This window comes from Vulpes vulpes, chromosome 6, assembly GCF_048418805.1.
Source record: "Vulpes vulpes isolate BD-2025 chromosome 6, VulVul3, whole genome shotgun sequence".
NCBI classification, from domain to species: Eukaryota; Metazoa; Chordata; class Mammalia; order Carnivora; family Canidae; genus Vulpes; species Vulpes vulpes.
In genome coordinates this window covers 90,530,899-90,546,832 of record NC_132785.1, presented here as the reverse complement: position 1 = coordinate 90,546,832, position 15,934 = coordinate 90,530,899, and the positions used below count along the sequence as shown (strand labels likewise).

The 15,934-nt window shown below is 37.6% G+C and overlaps 1 pseudogene; it reads left to right on the top strand.

The window, feature by feature from the left end:
• The first annotated feature begins 224 nt into the window (after nt 1-224).
• LOC112921335 (large ribosomal subunit protein eL29 pseudogene) lies at nt 225-742 on the top strand (annotated as a pseudogene).
• Nucleotides 743-15,934: the final 15,192 nt, after the last annotated feature.

The window sequence follows — 15,934 nt, the reverse complement described above, 5'->3', positions numbered from 1 at the left end:
CATTAAATTAAATAAATTAAATATAAATTTAAAATGTATTGCTTGTTTTACCAACAGTCTGCTGGCATGACTGAAGAAGGTGAACGGTAGAAAGAACATAGGGTTTTGTTTCTCTGATACCATCATTGTTGTCACCAACTTTATGAAAAAGTATTAACTGCCTAATTGCAGAAGTAAACATCCACAAGGATTATAACTTCTTTAAAAGTTGACTAGAGGAGGCGCTTGGGGAGCCGCAGGCTTTGGTGCAGACATGGCCAAGTCCAAGAACCACACCACGCACAACCAGTCATGAAAATGGCACAGAAATGGCATCAAGAAACCCCAGTCACAAAGATACAAATCTCTTAAGGGGGTAGACCCCAAGTTCCTCAGGACTTGCCGAGAAGCACAAGAAGGGCCTGAAGAAGATGCAGGCCGACAATGCCAAGGCCATGACTGCACATGCCGAGGCTACCAAGGCCCCTGTCAAGCCCGAGGAGGTTAAGCCCAAGATCCCAAAGGGTGGCAGCTGCAAGCTCAATCAACTTGCCTACTTCACTCACCCCAAGCTCGGGAAACATGCTCGTGCCCACATTGCCAAAGGTCTCAGGCTCTGCTGGCCAAAGGCCAAGGCCAAGGCTCAAACGAAGGCCCAACCAAGGCCCAGTCTGCAGCTGTGACCCTGGCTCTGGCTCCTGCTTCTACTCCTGCAGCACAGGCTCCCAAAGGTGCCCAGGGCCTCACAGAGGCTCCAGCGTAAAGGCTTCTGCCTGCCAGTGTGAGGACAGAAGGCCTGGTATGACCCCTGGGCTTCTGTCTGCATGGGCCCGGTGTCCTCCTGCGCTATTTGTACAAATAAACCTGCGGCAGGATCTAAATAAATAAATAAATAGTAAATAAATAAATAATAAAAATTGACTAGACCTGGTCCTTACTATCATGAAACTGAAAATGAAAACAATAGGTCAAATGAGATGTGGGCATCTTGGTCATCAGGAAGACTTTGTGGATGAGCTTTGTTTTAAGGAGATTTTTAAATAAAGGAAATTGATATGGCTGAGTAGTTGTAGAATAAATAGTGTTTATTGAATCACATTGCTTTGGAGAGATTCAAGGATGGCAGTGATTGAACTAGTCCAGCAGTTTGGCATTTGTTGGCAGCCAGTGGAATAACTATCTTCTGATAGGGAGTGAAGATGGGGAATGAACATGGAAAGTCTGCCTACAAAAAAGCTTCTGAGAACATAGCCCAAACTACTTTTCTGAAGAGATGTAGCTCTCCCCATATATGTAAAGTTCACAAAGGGTGAGAAAAAGGACAGAGCAATCATAACAGTTTAATCAAGATAAACAACCAAATTTAGATAACTTAGTGACAAATATTTGCCAAAATTTCCCTCTTTAATGCATGTATATTAGCCAATCTTAATCCAGTTTGTGCAAATAGATGGTATAAGTCACTCTAATTATTAGGATGCTGATAATGATATAAAATGGTTTAAGCCATTCTGATTAGCAAGATGCTATAAAGGATAAAAAGAATAAACTATTAATAAAATGTCAAATCAAACATTTGCTATAATTGGAGTTAGCAAGGTAATGTGAAGATTTATTTCACATTTTCATTTTAGTGATGTAGGATTTAGTGTCTTCCAATATTCATTTCCAGACTTAGAAAATAACTAGCTACTTCATAATTTTGTAGTTTTAAAATGCAGAAATCTCTGAGAGGAGAGAAATGAGCTCCATGTTACTCTACAAAAGCAGAAAAGAGAAAAGATAATAATTATCATATAAAAATCTAATGAAACACTACTATTTCTGATTATCTGTTTGAAAAGATTTATTATTTCAGAATTCTTAGCCAAGTTTAATAAAATCCCTTTAAATTTGTCCCTCTGACCATAGCCTTCCACTCTTCTACTTCTTGACTCCTTTATTCCAACTTCATTATTTCCTACCTCCCATGGAGAGCTCCAACCCCACAATCCCTCTCTCAATCTAATTTATCAGCTTTCTGCCTCCATATCCAGCCTAGACAGAGCCAGTAGTCTTCAAATCCACCATGCTCTTGACAGAACTCTCAGACGCCTTTTCCTTCACCCATCAATCAATCCAGTTATCCACTATATATACTCCTACATGTGGCAGCCAGGTGGATCGCTGCCAGAATAAATACATGATCTCCCACTGCAGCCACTTTAGTATCACTCAGGAATACCTTTTCCCTGCCCATGGTCAATTCACTCTCTCATTTACTCTGTTGTCAGAATAACCTCCCCACTCTTACTCACCCTTCCATACATCCTCTGAATGATGGTACTTCTCCCGCTTAGAGAAAATAGAGACCATCTCTCAGCTTCAAGACCTCCCAGCCTACAGATTTATTTACACACTTTCCAAATTTATACCGTTTTTCTTCCCAGTGGAGATCAGTTCCCTTCTGAGTGTTCTGGATTCTTATCTTCTAATTCATAAGTGACCTGGTTCTAGCAGCTGGTCACATTGTCCTACCCTCCCCCTGCTTCAACCTGTCTCTTCGTACTTCCTTCTCCTATACTTATAAACATGTACAATGATCTCCACCTAACAAAAACAATAATACATCAAAACAAAACAAACACCTCTCCCAATAAAATATTCCTTCAATGCAGGAAATTCAGCTTTTTACCTGGCCCTCTTATTTTCCCCTTTTTATAAAAATGACTTATTTTTTAAATAATGCCTATATAAATAATTGCCTCTTCATAATTGAAATTCAGTCTCATCATTTTTAAATGAAAAAAACAAACAGAAAGATCATAGTTAAATGTATTGTTAATACTTTTCTGCATTCATGTAGTCCCTTTGATAGTATCTTTTAAATAATGATAATAATAAAAGATAAACTAATATATATTGATTCTTAATATCCTTTAAATTTTTTTAAATTATTTTTTAAAGATTTATTCAACCACTTTAGAGAGAAAAAGCATGAGAATGAGGAGTAGAGGGAGAAAGAATCTCAAGCAGATTCTACACCAAGTGCAGAGCCCAATTCAGGGCCCAGTCCCCAAACCCCAAGATCAGGACCTAAAGCCCGGAGTTGGATGCCAGACCAACTGCACAACACAGGCACTCCTATATCCTTTTTTTTAATTAAAAAAATAGTAAGGATTTCTAGACAAGATGATTCAGTGAATTCAATCTTTCATATATTCTCCTCTAAACACAAAATCACCAAAAATAAAATATAAAAAAGAAAAAATTAAAAATGTTAAGCCAGCAAATCATATATTTAATAAGAGATTAATATCCAGAATATATGAAGAACTCCTATGACTCAACAACAACAAAAAACTTTATTAAAAAATGAACATCTGGGATCCCTGGGTGGCGCAGCAGTTTGGCGCCTGCCTTTGGCCCAGGGCGCGATCCTGGAAACCCGGGATCGAATCCCACGTCGGGCTCCCGGTCCATGGAGCCTGCTTCTCCCTCTGCCTGTGTTTCTGCCTCTCTCTGTGTGTGACTATCATTAAATAAATAAATAAATAAATAAATAAATAAATAAATAAAAATCTGGGCTAAAAAAAAAAAAATGAACATCTGTCTGTCTGAAGCCCACTCAAAAAAAAAAAAAAAAGAGTGAAGAACTTGAATAGACATTTTTCCAAAGAAGATATACAGATATGGAAATAACCACAAAAAAAGATGTTCAACACCACTAATAATTAGAGAAATGCAGATCAAAACCACAATAAGATGCCACCTTAGACTGATTAGAATGGCTACTATCAAAACAAAAATGAAAACAAAGCAAAAAATAACAAACATTGATGAGGATGTAGAGAAATTGGAACCCTTATACATTATTAATGGGAATGTAAAATGGTAACTGTTATGGAAAACAATATGGCAGTTCCTCAAAAAATTAAAAATAGAATAACCACATGATTCAGCAATCCCATTTCTGGGTATACACCCAAAGTACTGAAAACAAGAACTTGAACAGATATTTATATACCCATGTTCATAACAGCATTATTCATAATAGCCAATAAGTAAAAGGAACTCAAGTGCACATCAATGAATAAATAGATAAACAAAATGTGCTATATCTATACAATAGGATATTATTCAGCCTAAAAAAGAAGGAAATTCTGACTCCTATGAAACATGGATGAATCTTGAAGACATAATACTAGGTAAAACAAACCAGGTGTAAAAATATTAATACTGTACGATTCCACTTGTATGAAGTACCTAGAACAGGCAAATTCATAGAGACAGGAAGAAGAATGGTGGTTTCCAGAAACTGGGAGAGGGAGCAATGGGAAATGTCAGTTTTGGACAGTGAAAATAATGGAGATAATGGTAATAGTTGCACAATGCAAATGTAATTAATACCAGTAAATTGTACAATTTAAAATGGCTAGGGTGGTGGGCAGCCCAGGTGGCTCATAGGTTTAGTGCCGTCTTCAGCCCAGGGCCAGGTCCTGGAGACCCAGGATCGAGTCCCACGTCCGGCTCCCTGCATGGAGCCTGCTTCTCCCTCTGCCTGTGTCTCTGCCTCTCTCTGTGTCTGTGTCTCTCATGAATAAATAAATAAAATCTTTAAAAAATAAAAATAAAAATAAAAATGGCTGGGGTCGTAAATTTTATGTTACATGTATGTATTTTACTATAATTTTTAAGAATTAAAATTAAAAAGGCATTAGCCAGGTTTCAAAAATGATAATACCTCCATGGTCAAAAATTAAAGAAAAGAAAAGCAAATGAACAGAACCAAAGTGGCCTTTTGTGAATGTATTTGAGGAAGGAGAACATGAAGAAATCCCAGGAGAAAAGCAAAACAGAATAAAAACTATGAAAAAAAACTCTTCTGTTACATGTACTTTAACTCCTATATTTGTAACACCTTACAGAGTAAAGAATATTATCCTCACTTTACCCACGAAGAAACAGGTTTAAAGGCCTTCAGCAACTTGTGTAAAATCATACAGTCAGACCAGCATTCAAACCAAGACATGGCTAACTCTACTGCCTTTTTTTAACCATATATCCAAATGTTTCCAAGATGGAGAAGACTACTGTTAGCTTGTCAACTGACTCTAAGCTGATAATTTTATTATAAAGTTGATAGGCCCTGGGGAAAATGTCAACATTTACTCAACAAATATATATTAAACACTTAAATTATGCCAGGTATCATTCTAGGTTCCAGAAATAGAACTATGAACTGGGACAAGAATGAGAGAAAGAGAGAGAGGGGGAAGGATGGAAGGAACAGAGAAGGGAAGGAGGAAGATAGCCATGGTGTGCCTGAACCGGAAACCTTCATTAAAAGTCCATTGTGTGACTTCAGAAACACTAAAGAAATCTTTCGTCCAGCAACCATTTGATTTCGGCACCTTCTCTGGATCATGAACTCTTCATACCCTCTCTCTATACACACTCCACTCTCACCTTTCAAACTATTAGGGGGAAAATCAAAGTTCCAGTCTGGTCTTTTATTGGTTGTAATAAAACCATTAATTCATCTTACTCTTACATAGATTACCACTTTAGTAGGACTCTATGAAAACAGAAAAGTCATTTTAAAAGACCCAAAGGAAAGAAGTTACTAACATAAAAAGAGGGACAATGGAACAAATATTTGCGGAAAGTGATGCTTGACCCCTCAGATCACCCCAATTGGATAGCACTCTAATCTTAATGTAAATGCTACTACTTGTAACAAAAGAGTTCACTCTGCCCTTTGACAAAAAGAATAAAAATATAAAAGAAGGTGGTCTTTTTTCTGTGTAAAAGATTCAATTCAGATTAGTTTGATTCAACAAACATTTTTAAAAATATTTTATTCATTCATGAGAGACAGAGAGAGAGAGAGAGAGGCAGAGACACAGGCAGAGGGAGAAGCAGGCTCCATGCAGGGAGCCTGATGTGGGACTCGATCCCAGGTCTCCAGGACCAGGCCCTGGGCTGAAGGCAGGCGCTAAACCGCTGAGCCACCCGGGCTGCCCTCAACAAACATTTATTGATCCCTACTTTGTGTCAGACATTATTTGGCATAGGAATATAGAGATGAGTAAAGTGCCTGTCTCAAGAAGTCTACAGAGACAGGCCAATAAACCAAAACTCAAATAAAAGACCATTGTGAGATACCATTACACATCTACCAGAATGGCTAAAATTTTGAAAAAGTCTTATAACACTAAGATGTGAAGATGTGAAACAAGACTTTTTGGTGAGTGTAAAATAAAATGGTAAAACTCCTTTGGGGGAAATCTAGCAGCTTCTTGTCAAATTAAATGTAAATACTTATGACCCAAAAATTCTGATCCTAGCATTTACCCAAAAGAGTTGTATCTACAAAAAAAGACTTGTACAAGAATATTCATAATAGCTTTATTCATAATAGCCAGAAACTGGAAAAAGCCCAAATGTGCATCAGTTAAACAATGGACCCAAATAAAAGTTATATATCTATACACTGGAATATTAGTAATATAAAAAGAATGAGCTTCTGATTCATACAATAAAATGCATAAATCTCAAAAACATCACACTGACAGAAATCTTACACAAAATTATATACTGTCCCATTAATATAAAGTTCTACAACATACAAAACTAGTTGGAAAAAAAATAAGAAAAATCATTGCCTCTGAAGGGAGAGGAAATGGGGATTTCATGAGAAGAGGCATGAGTGAACTTCCTGGAGTAATGGTAATATTATATAGAGAGGTTTAAGTTGCTCAAGAATGTTTTTAGTGGCTCTCATAAAACACTTAAGATTTGTGCATTTCATAACAACAGGATGGTACACACCAGTACACCTCTGGTGAGTACTCATTACAGCTCCAGGCTTTGCAACAAGTTGACAGAATCCCAGAACACTCTAGGCCCACATCACTTCAGCTTCAGGTGGCTTGCTAAGGTATACCTGGCTCAGAGTGCTCTGGAAACTCCCAGCTGATGTCTGCTTCAGATCCAGGCACTCTGCCACGGTGCCACCTGTGCAAAGCACCCCAGAAAACCCCCAGCTCATGCCTACATTCATTCCAGCTACCCATCCAGGGCACCCCCTTCTCAGAGTAGCTAGAATACCTCCACCTATACCAGCTTCAGCTCCTGTTGCCCAGCCAGAGCCCCCCCACACACACACACTGAGCATCCCAGGACACCCTAGCTTGTACACAATTCAGCTTCAGCTATCCTGCCAGGTTTCCCTTAATGTGGAGAGCTTCATGACAATCCAGCTTGCACCCAATCCAGCTTCAGCTGTCCTGCCAAGAAATATTTTGCATGGAGAGCCTAGGGACACACCAGCCCACATCCACTTTAACTTAAGCTGTCCTGCCAGCATGTGCCCTGTGTGGAGTGTCCCAAGAGCCCCTAGGCCTGCATCCCACCTTGATCCCAACCACCCTTCCAGAGCACCTACGGTGCAGAGGGTCCTGGAACACCCAGTTTATATGTTCAGCTTCAGCTATCCTGCAAAGGTGCTCTCCATGTATAAATCCCTGGTCCTCCCAGATTGTATCCACTTTAGTTTTAGCTATCCTGCCAGAGCACCCTCCACACAAAAAGCCCAGGGACCTCCCAGTCCACACTGCACCTCAGCTTCAGCCACCCTGCTGGGCACCTTCTATGAAGAGAGCCCTGAAACACTGGCTTGCACTCATTTTAGCCTTAGATGTCCTGCCAGGGAACCCACTGCATGAAGAGCCCAGGAACAACACTGATCCGTGCTCACTTCAGCTTTAGCTATTCGTCCAAGGACCCCACTGCATGGAGAGTCCCAGGACACCTAGCTTACACGAGTCATAGTTCCAGCCAGCCAGCAAAAGTCACAAGAACACACAGCCTATGTAGGGAATGATCATATACAAGACCATTCCTTCAGGTTTAGGAGAAGTAACAGTTCTGCCCAATCCACAAAAACAAATGTAGAAGGTTATAAAAATGGGGGGAGGGAGGAATATTCTCCAAAAGAAAGAACAAGACAAAACCTCAGGGAAAAATTAATAAATACCATTGAGATAAGCAATACACCTGATAAAGAATTGTAAGTGATGATCATAATGATACTCAGCAGGCTGGGGAGAGAGTGGGAAATCTTCAATGAAGAAATAGAAAACACAAAAAATAACCAATCATAGTTGAAGAATACAATAACTGAAATAAAAAACACACTAGAGGAAATCAACTGCACATGCAGAATGTATCAGCAAGCTGGAAGACAAGATAATGGAAAGCACCCAAGCTGAACTGTAAAAAAAAAAGAAAAGATGTTATTAAAATGAGTTTAGGTTAAGTGACCTCTTGGACAATATCAAGCCAACAAACATTCACATTATAGAGGTCCCAGAGATGAGGAGGAGGAGGTGGAGAAGGAAAAGAGGAGGGGGAGGAGGAGGTGTAGAAGGAGAACAAGGGAGAGAAAAGGACAGAAAACTTGTTTGAAGCAATAATAACTGAAAACTTCCCTAACCTAGGGAAGGAAATAGACATCCAGGTTCACGAAGCACAGAGAGTTCCAAACAAGATGAACTCAATGAGATCCACACCTTGATACCTTATAATTAAAATGAAAAAGTATAAAGATATAGAGAGAATTTGAAGAGCAGCAAGAGAGAAGCAAAAGCTACCTATAAAGGAAAACCTATAAGGCTATAAGCTGATTTTTCAGCAGAAATTTTGCAGGCCAGAAGAAAATGTCATGACATATTCAACGTGAGGGGGGAAAAACCTGCAACCAAGAATACTCTACCCAGCAAGGTTATCATTCAGATTTGAAGGAAAGACAGTTTCTCATACAAATAAAATTAGTTTATTACCACTAGACAAGACTTACAAGAAACACTGAAAGGACTTTTTTAAGTGTAAAAGAAATGGCCATAAGATGCAAGAAATCATGACTAAAAATATGTAAAATATGGCAGCATGAACAAAATACAGAAGAGATAGTTTTTTTAAAAAAAGGTTTTTTTAGAATGTGTTTGAACTTAAATGGCCATTAAATTAATATACACTGCTATTTAGTTAAGATGTATATATGAATCTCAAGATAACCACAAATCCAAAACCTATATTAGATACATATAACAAGGAGGGGGGTAAACCCATAAAACTACAGAAATGCATCAATCTCAAAGAAAGAGAGAAGAAAAGAAGAAAGGCACAGAGAACTCCAAAAACAACCAGAAGACAAATTAGAAAATAGCAATAAGTACTTAGCTATCAATAATTACTTTAAATATAAAAGTCCTAATGCTCCAATCCAAAGATATAGGGTGGTAGAATGGATAAACAAACAAAATATGTTTGTATACTGCCTACAGAAGACTCAGCTCAGAACTAAAGAAACATACAGACTGAAAGTGAAAGAATGGAAAAACATTTATTATGTAAATCGAGGGGGAAAAAAGCTGAGTAGCAACACTTATATCAGACAAAATAGACTTTATTTTTTTAATTTTTTTAATAATAAATTTATTTTTTATTGGTGTTCAATTTGCCAAAAAAATAAAAAATAAAAAAAATAAAAATAAAAATTTGCCAACATACAGAGTAACACCCAGTGCTCATCCCGTCAAGTGCACCCCTCAGTGCCCATCACCCATTCACCCCCACCCCCCCCACCCTCCTCCCCTTCCACCACCCCTAGTTCATTTCCCAGTGTTAGGAGTCTTCATGTTCTGTCTCCCTTTCTGAAATTTCCTACCCATTTCTTCTCCCTTCCCTTCTATTCCCTTTCACTATTATTTATATTCCCCAAATGAATGAGACCATATAATGTTTGTCCTTCTCCGATTGACTTATTTCACTCAGCATAATACCCTCCAGTTCCATCCACATCGAAGCAAATGGTGGGTATTTGTCATTTCTAATGGCTGAGTAATATTCCATTGTATACATAAACCACATCTTCTTTATCCATTCATCTTTCGATGGACACCGAGGCTCCTTCCACAGTTTGGCTATTGTGGACATTGCTGCTAGAAACATCCGGGTGCAGGTGTCCCGGCGTTTCATTGCATCTGCATCTTTGGGGTAAATCCCCAGCAGTGCAATTGCTGGGTCGTAGGGCAGGTCTACTTTTAACTCTTTGAGGAACGTCCACACAGTTTTCCAGAGTGGCTGCACCAGTTCACATTCCCACCAAAAGTGTAAGAGGGCTCCCTTTTCTCCACATCTTCTCCAACATTTATGGTTTCCTGCCTTGTTAATTTTCCGCATTCTCACTGGTATGAGGTGGTATCTCATTGTGGTTTTGATTTGTATTTCCCTGATGGCAAGTGATGCAGAGCATTTTCTCATGTGCATGTTGGCCATGTCTATGTCTTTTTGTGAGATTTCTGTTCATGTCTTTTGCCCAAGAAAATAGACTTTAAAACAAAGACCATAACAAGAGACAAAGGTCATTACATAATGTTAAAGGGATCAGTCCATCAAGGGAATATAACAATTATAAATATCTATCCACCCAACACTGCAGCACTAACTATATAAAGCAAATATTAACAGACATAAGGAGAGAAGTTAACGGTAGTATATTAACAGTAGGGAACTTCAACACCCAACTTCTTTAATGAATAGATCATCCAGGCAGAAAATCAATAAAGAAACAGTGTCTTTGACACATTGGACCAAACTATATATAGAACCTTCCATCCAAAAACAAAAAAAATAGGGACACCTGGGTGGCTCAGTAGTTTAGCGCTTGCTTTTGGCCCAGGGCATGATCCCAGAGTCCCGGGATTGAGTCCAACATCAGGATCCCTGAGTGAAGCCTGCTTCTCCCTCTGCCTATGTCTCTGCCTCTCTGTATGTTTCTCATGTATAAATACATAAAATCTTAAAAAAAAAAAAAAGAAACAAAGAATATGCATTCTTTTTAAGTGCAGATGGAACGTTCCCCAGAATAGATCACGTGTAAGGCCACAAAACAAGCCTCAATCAATTTAAGAAGATTTAAATCATACCATGCATCTTTTCTATTCAAATAGTATGAAGCTAGAAACCAATCACAAGAAATAAACTGGAAAAAAAAGAAGAAAAAAAACAAATCAAAAAAAGAAATAAACTGGAAAAAAACCACAAACACATGGAAGCCAAACAATAGGATACTAAACAACCAATGACTCAATGAAGCAATAAAGAAGAAATCAAAAAAAAGTATGTGGAGACAAATGACAATGAAAACATGGCAGTCCAAAAATCTTTGAGATGCAGTGAAAGCAGTTCTGAGAGGAAATATATGACAATACAGGCCTATCTCAAGAAACAAGAAAAAGCACAAATAATCTATCTTTACATCTTTTTAAAAAAAAACATTTTTTTTATTAATTCATGAGAGTCACAGAGAGAGAGAGAGGCAGAGACGTAGGCAGAGAGAGAAGCAGGCTCCATGCAGGGAGCCCTATATGGGACTCAATCCCGGGTCTCCAGGATAAAGCCTTGGGCAGGAAGCAGGTGCTAAACCACTGTGCCACCCAGGGATCCCCTCTATCTTTACATCTAATGCAACTAGAAAAAGAACAAACTAACAAAGCCCAAGGTAAGTAGAAAAAAAACAAATAATAAATATCAGAGTATAAATAAATGACATAGACACTGAAAAACCAATAGAAAGAAAGTACTGGTTCTTTGAAAAGATAAAATTAGTAAACCCTTAGCCAAACTCATCAAGAAAAAAAGAGAAATAACCCAAATAAATAAAATTAGAATGAAAGATAAGTAACAACTGATACTACAGGAATATAAATGATTATAAGAGAATACTATGAAAAAATATGCCACAGGGATCCCTGGGTGGCACAGCGGTTTGGCGCCCGCCTTTGGCCCAGGGTGCGATCCTGGAGACCAGGGATCGAATCCCACGTCGGGCTCCCGGTGCATGAAGCCTGCTTCTCCCTCTGCCTTGTCTCTGCCTCTCTCTCTCTCTCTGTGTGACTATCATAAATAAATTTTTAAAAAAATTAAAAAAAATATGCCACAAACTGAACAACCTAGAAGAAATGAATAAATTCCTAGAAACATATAATCTCCTCAAACTTAATCAGGATGAAATAGAATATATGAACAGACCAGTTACTAGTAGTAACATTAAATCAGTAATCAAAACACCACCAAAAAATCAAACCCCAGGCCAGATGGTTTTACAGGTGAATTCTACTAATCATTTGAAAAAGAGTTAATACTATTTTTCAAAATAGTGGAGGAAGGAAATCTTCCAAATATACCTCATGAGGCCAATATTACCCTGATACCAAAACCAGATAAAGATACCACAAAGTAAGAAAACTACAGGCCAATATCCCTGATGAACATAGACGCAAAAATCCTCAACAAAATATTAGCAAACCATATTCAACTACATTAAAAGGATTATACCCATCACTTGGGATTTATTCCAGGGATATAAAGATGATTCAATAGTTGTGGATCAGTCAATGTGATATGCCATATTAACAAAACAAAGGATTAAAATCATATTATTTCAATAGATTCAGTAAAAGCATTTGACAAAACTCAACATACATTCATGATAAAAACTCTCAATAAAATGGGTTTAGAGGAAACACACCTCAATATTAATAAAGGCCATTTATGAAAAGCCAACAGCTAACATACTCAATGATGAAAAATGGAGAACTTTTGTCCTAAGATCAGGAATAAGACAAGGATGCCCATTTTCACCACTTTTATTCAACAGAATACTGGAAGTCCTAACCCAGCAATCAGACAAGAAAAAGAAATAAAAGGCATCCAAATTCATAAGGAAGAAGTAAACCTGTTACTCATTGTAGATGACATGGTACTATACATAGAAAACCGTGAAGACTCCATAAAACTATTAAACTGATGTATGAATTCAGTAAAGTTGCAGGATACAAAAATAATATAGAGAATTCTGTTGCATTTCTATACAATAATAATGAAGTGGCAGAAACAGAAGTTAAGAAAACAATACTAATTACAATTGCAGCAAAACTAATCAAATACCTAGAAATAAACAAAGGAGGTGAAGGAATAATACTTTGAAAACTCTTAAGACACTGATGAAATAAATTGAAGAAGACACAAAGAAATGGGAAAATATTCCATGCTCATGGACTGGGAGAACAAATACTGCTAAATGTCCTTTCTACCCATAATAATATACAAATTCAATGCAACTCCTATCAAAATATCAATAGCATTTTCCAAAAACCCAGAACAAATACTACTAAAATGTGTATGGAACTACAAAAGACTCCAAATAGCCAAAGAAATCTTGAGAAAGAAAAACAAAGCTAGAGGTATCACAATTCTAAATTTCAAGATATACTGTAAAGTTGTAGTAATCCAAACAGTATGATACTGGCATAAAAAAAAAAAATAGAGAAATAGATCATTGAGCAAAATCAAGATCCCGGAAATAAACCCACACTTATAAGGTCAATTAATCTTTAACAAAAGAAGCAAGAATATACAATAGAGAAAAGATGGTTTCTTCAATGAATGGTGCTCGGAAAGTTGGACAGCTACATGCAAAAGGATGAAACTGTACCACTTTCTTACACCATACACAAAAAACTCAAAACAGGTTAAAGACCTAAATGTGAGACCTGAAACCATAAAAATCCTAGAAAAGAACACAAGCAGTTATTTTTCTGACACCAGCTATAGCAACATTTTTCTAGATATTTCTCCTGAGACAAAGAAAACAAAAGCAAAAATAAACTAGTGGAACTACATCAAAATAAAGTTTTGCAAAGCAAAGGAAACCATCAACAAAACAAGACAACCTACCTACTAAATAGATGAAGATATTTGCAAATGATATATCCAATAAAGGGTTAATATCCAAATATATAAAGAACCTGTACAACTCAATACCAAAAACCCCAATTCGATTTAAAAATCAGTAAATGAATAGATGAATAGACATCTTTCCAAAAAGATATACAGATGCTGCAATAGCCTGGATAAGGGGTAAGTGTAGCCTGAATTGAACTTATGGAGGTACAGGTGATAAGGAAGCATTGGATTGGAAAACTATTTGGGAGGGAACTTCACAGGAGATAAAATTGACAGAGTTGGTGATTGAGTAGATGTGGAGTGAGAGAAAGAGAAGAGTTGATGATGATCTTAAAGATTCTGAATGAATAATGATAGAATGTAAGGAGGTAGAGGCAAGTTTTAGGAGAGAATATGCGTACCATTGGGGAAATGTTTATTTTTTAATGTCCATATGGAATGCCCTGGTTGACCTGCTCAGGAGCCTATTGAATATAAAATCTGGGCATTGGTAGGGAAGTTAGCATTGGATTGATTGATTTTTGTATTTATTTTTTATCATCTACTCAAATTCTATTTCATTCCAAAGAGGATTTTGGAGATAACAATTAATATACAGTAAAAGCCATCAAACTGGGTGTGACCTAGTTTATTAATAGCCCCTTACAGATTGCAAATGGAAAAAACAATCATATATATGTTCCACAGCCATTCACATGTAGTTGTGTTTTGATGGGGATACAGTCTGTTATGTGTCCTAGTGTAACAGAATGCTAAAGGAGTTTGGAAATGAGGCTATCGATTCCATCTTCCCCACTAGCCATGTGATTCAGAGCAATTTGCTCAAGCTCTCCAAGGCCTCTGATGTGAGAAAACTGAACCGTTTGATTTCTTTGATCCCTGCCAGGTCTCCAATGGGATTTTTTTTTTTTTTTTTAGCTCGATTTCATGATTCATTGTGCAGGCTCTTTTCTTCTCTTTAGTTACTTCTACTTGGCCTTTCTAAGGTGCTAATTGGCACTTCCAGCTGAGAAGGAAAGGAAAATAAAAAGGTGGTTGCTCTTTCCTGTATGTGATAAGAAAACATTAAAAATATGAAGACTAGCATCACTAAAATTGGTGTTTGTACCCTGAGGTTTGGGTTTATACAGACTTACCCTATCCCGTGTTGTCATAGACCATGTAAATCCACCTCCACCCCAAGAAAGACCATTTAAAGCAGTTTCACCTAAATAAGGATGGCCTTATGCTATGTCTTCCATGAGTTCCTATAAAAATCACAGTGCTTTCCAAATATAACAAGAGTTTTCAGACAACTGCAGGGTATACGTTTCAAGAAAGAAAGTAATCAAATATCTATACAACCAAGCACAAAGCTCTCTTTTTAAATGTAAGAAGATGACTTATAATCAAATGACCTAATAAGGTAGAGACTAAGCTACACAGAACAATAAAGATGCATGGAACAAAACATTAAGCAAAACTGTTGGGAAATCCTCATCATGGTCAGCATGCTATGCTCAAGCCATGACAAAGCTCACGGTACACTGATGTGCACTGTACTTTCCAAAGGCCCGTAATTGTCTCCCTCTTTCCTCTGGAAAATGTTTATACCCACTGTTCTCAGTATGTATGTATGAAGTCCCATGGAGAGCTTATTAAAATACAAACTGCTCATCCTTTCCCTCAGAGTACATGATACACTAAGTCTGGTAAGGGCCCAAGAATTGGCATTTCTAACAAGTTTCCAGAAAACACTGGTGCTGCTAATCCAAGAACCATACTTTAAGAACCATTGGCCTTACACCTAATTCTATTTTAAAACCCAGCTAAAATCCCATACCTGAGTGACGATGGGCCAGAGAGGAGAAGTGTTTCACTTTTTTCTTCTTCCCCCAGGAGACTACAGACAGCTCCCTATTACAGCTAGATTACATCTCTAGTCCTGCATCTACTCTTTATGTCTGTCTCCACCCCTAACCCACCCTGCTCCTTTGTGAGCCCCTTGGAAGGTAGACCCAAATCTCACTCATATTTTTATGTTTCCTGGTATCTAGATCAGTGTCTGTCCCCACCAGACACTTAATAAATAGATCAGGAAAAAAAATATGGAAATTAACAAAAGAATGACTGTCAAAGCACTTTTAAAGTCAAAGTGCTATGAAAAACATGTTGCAAATGA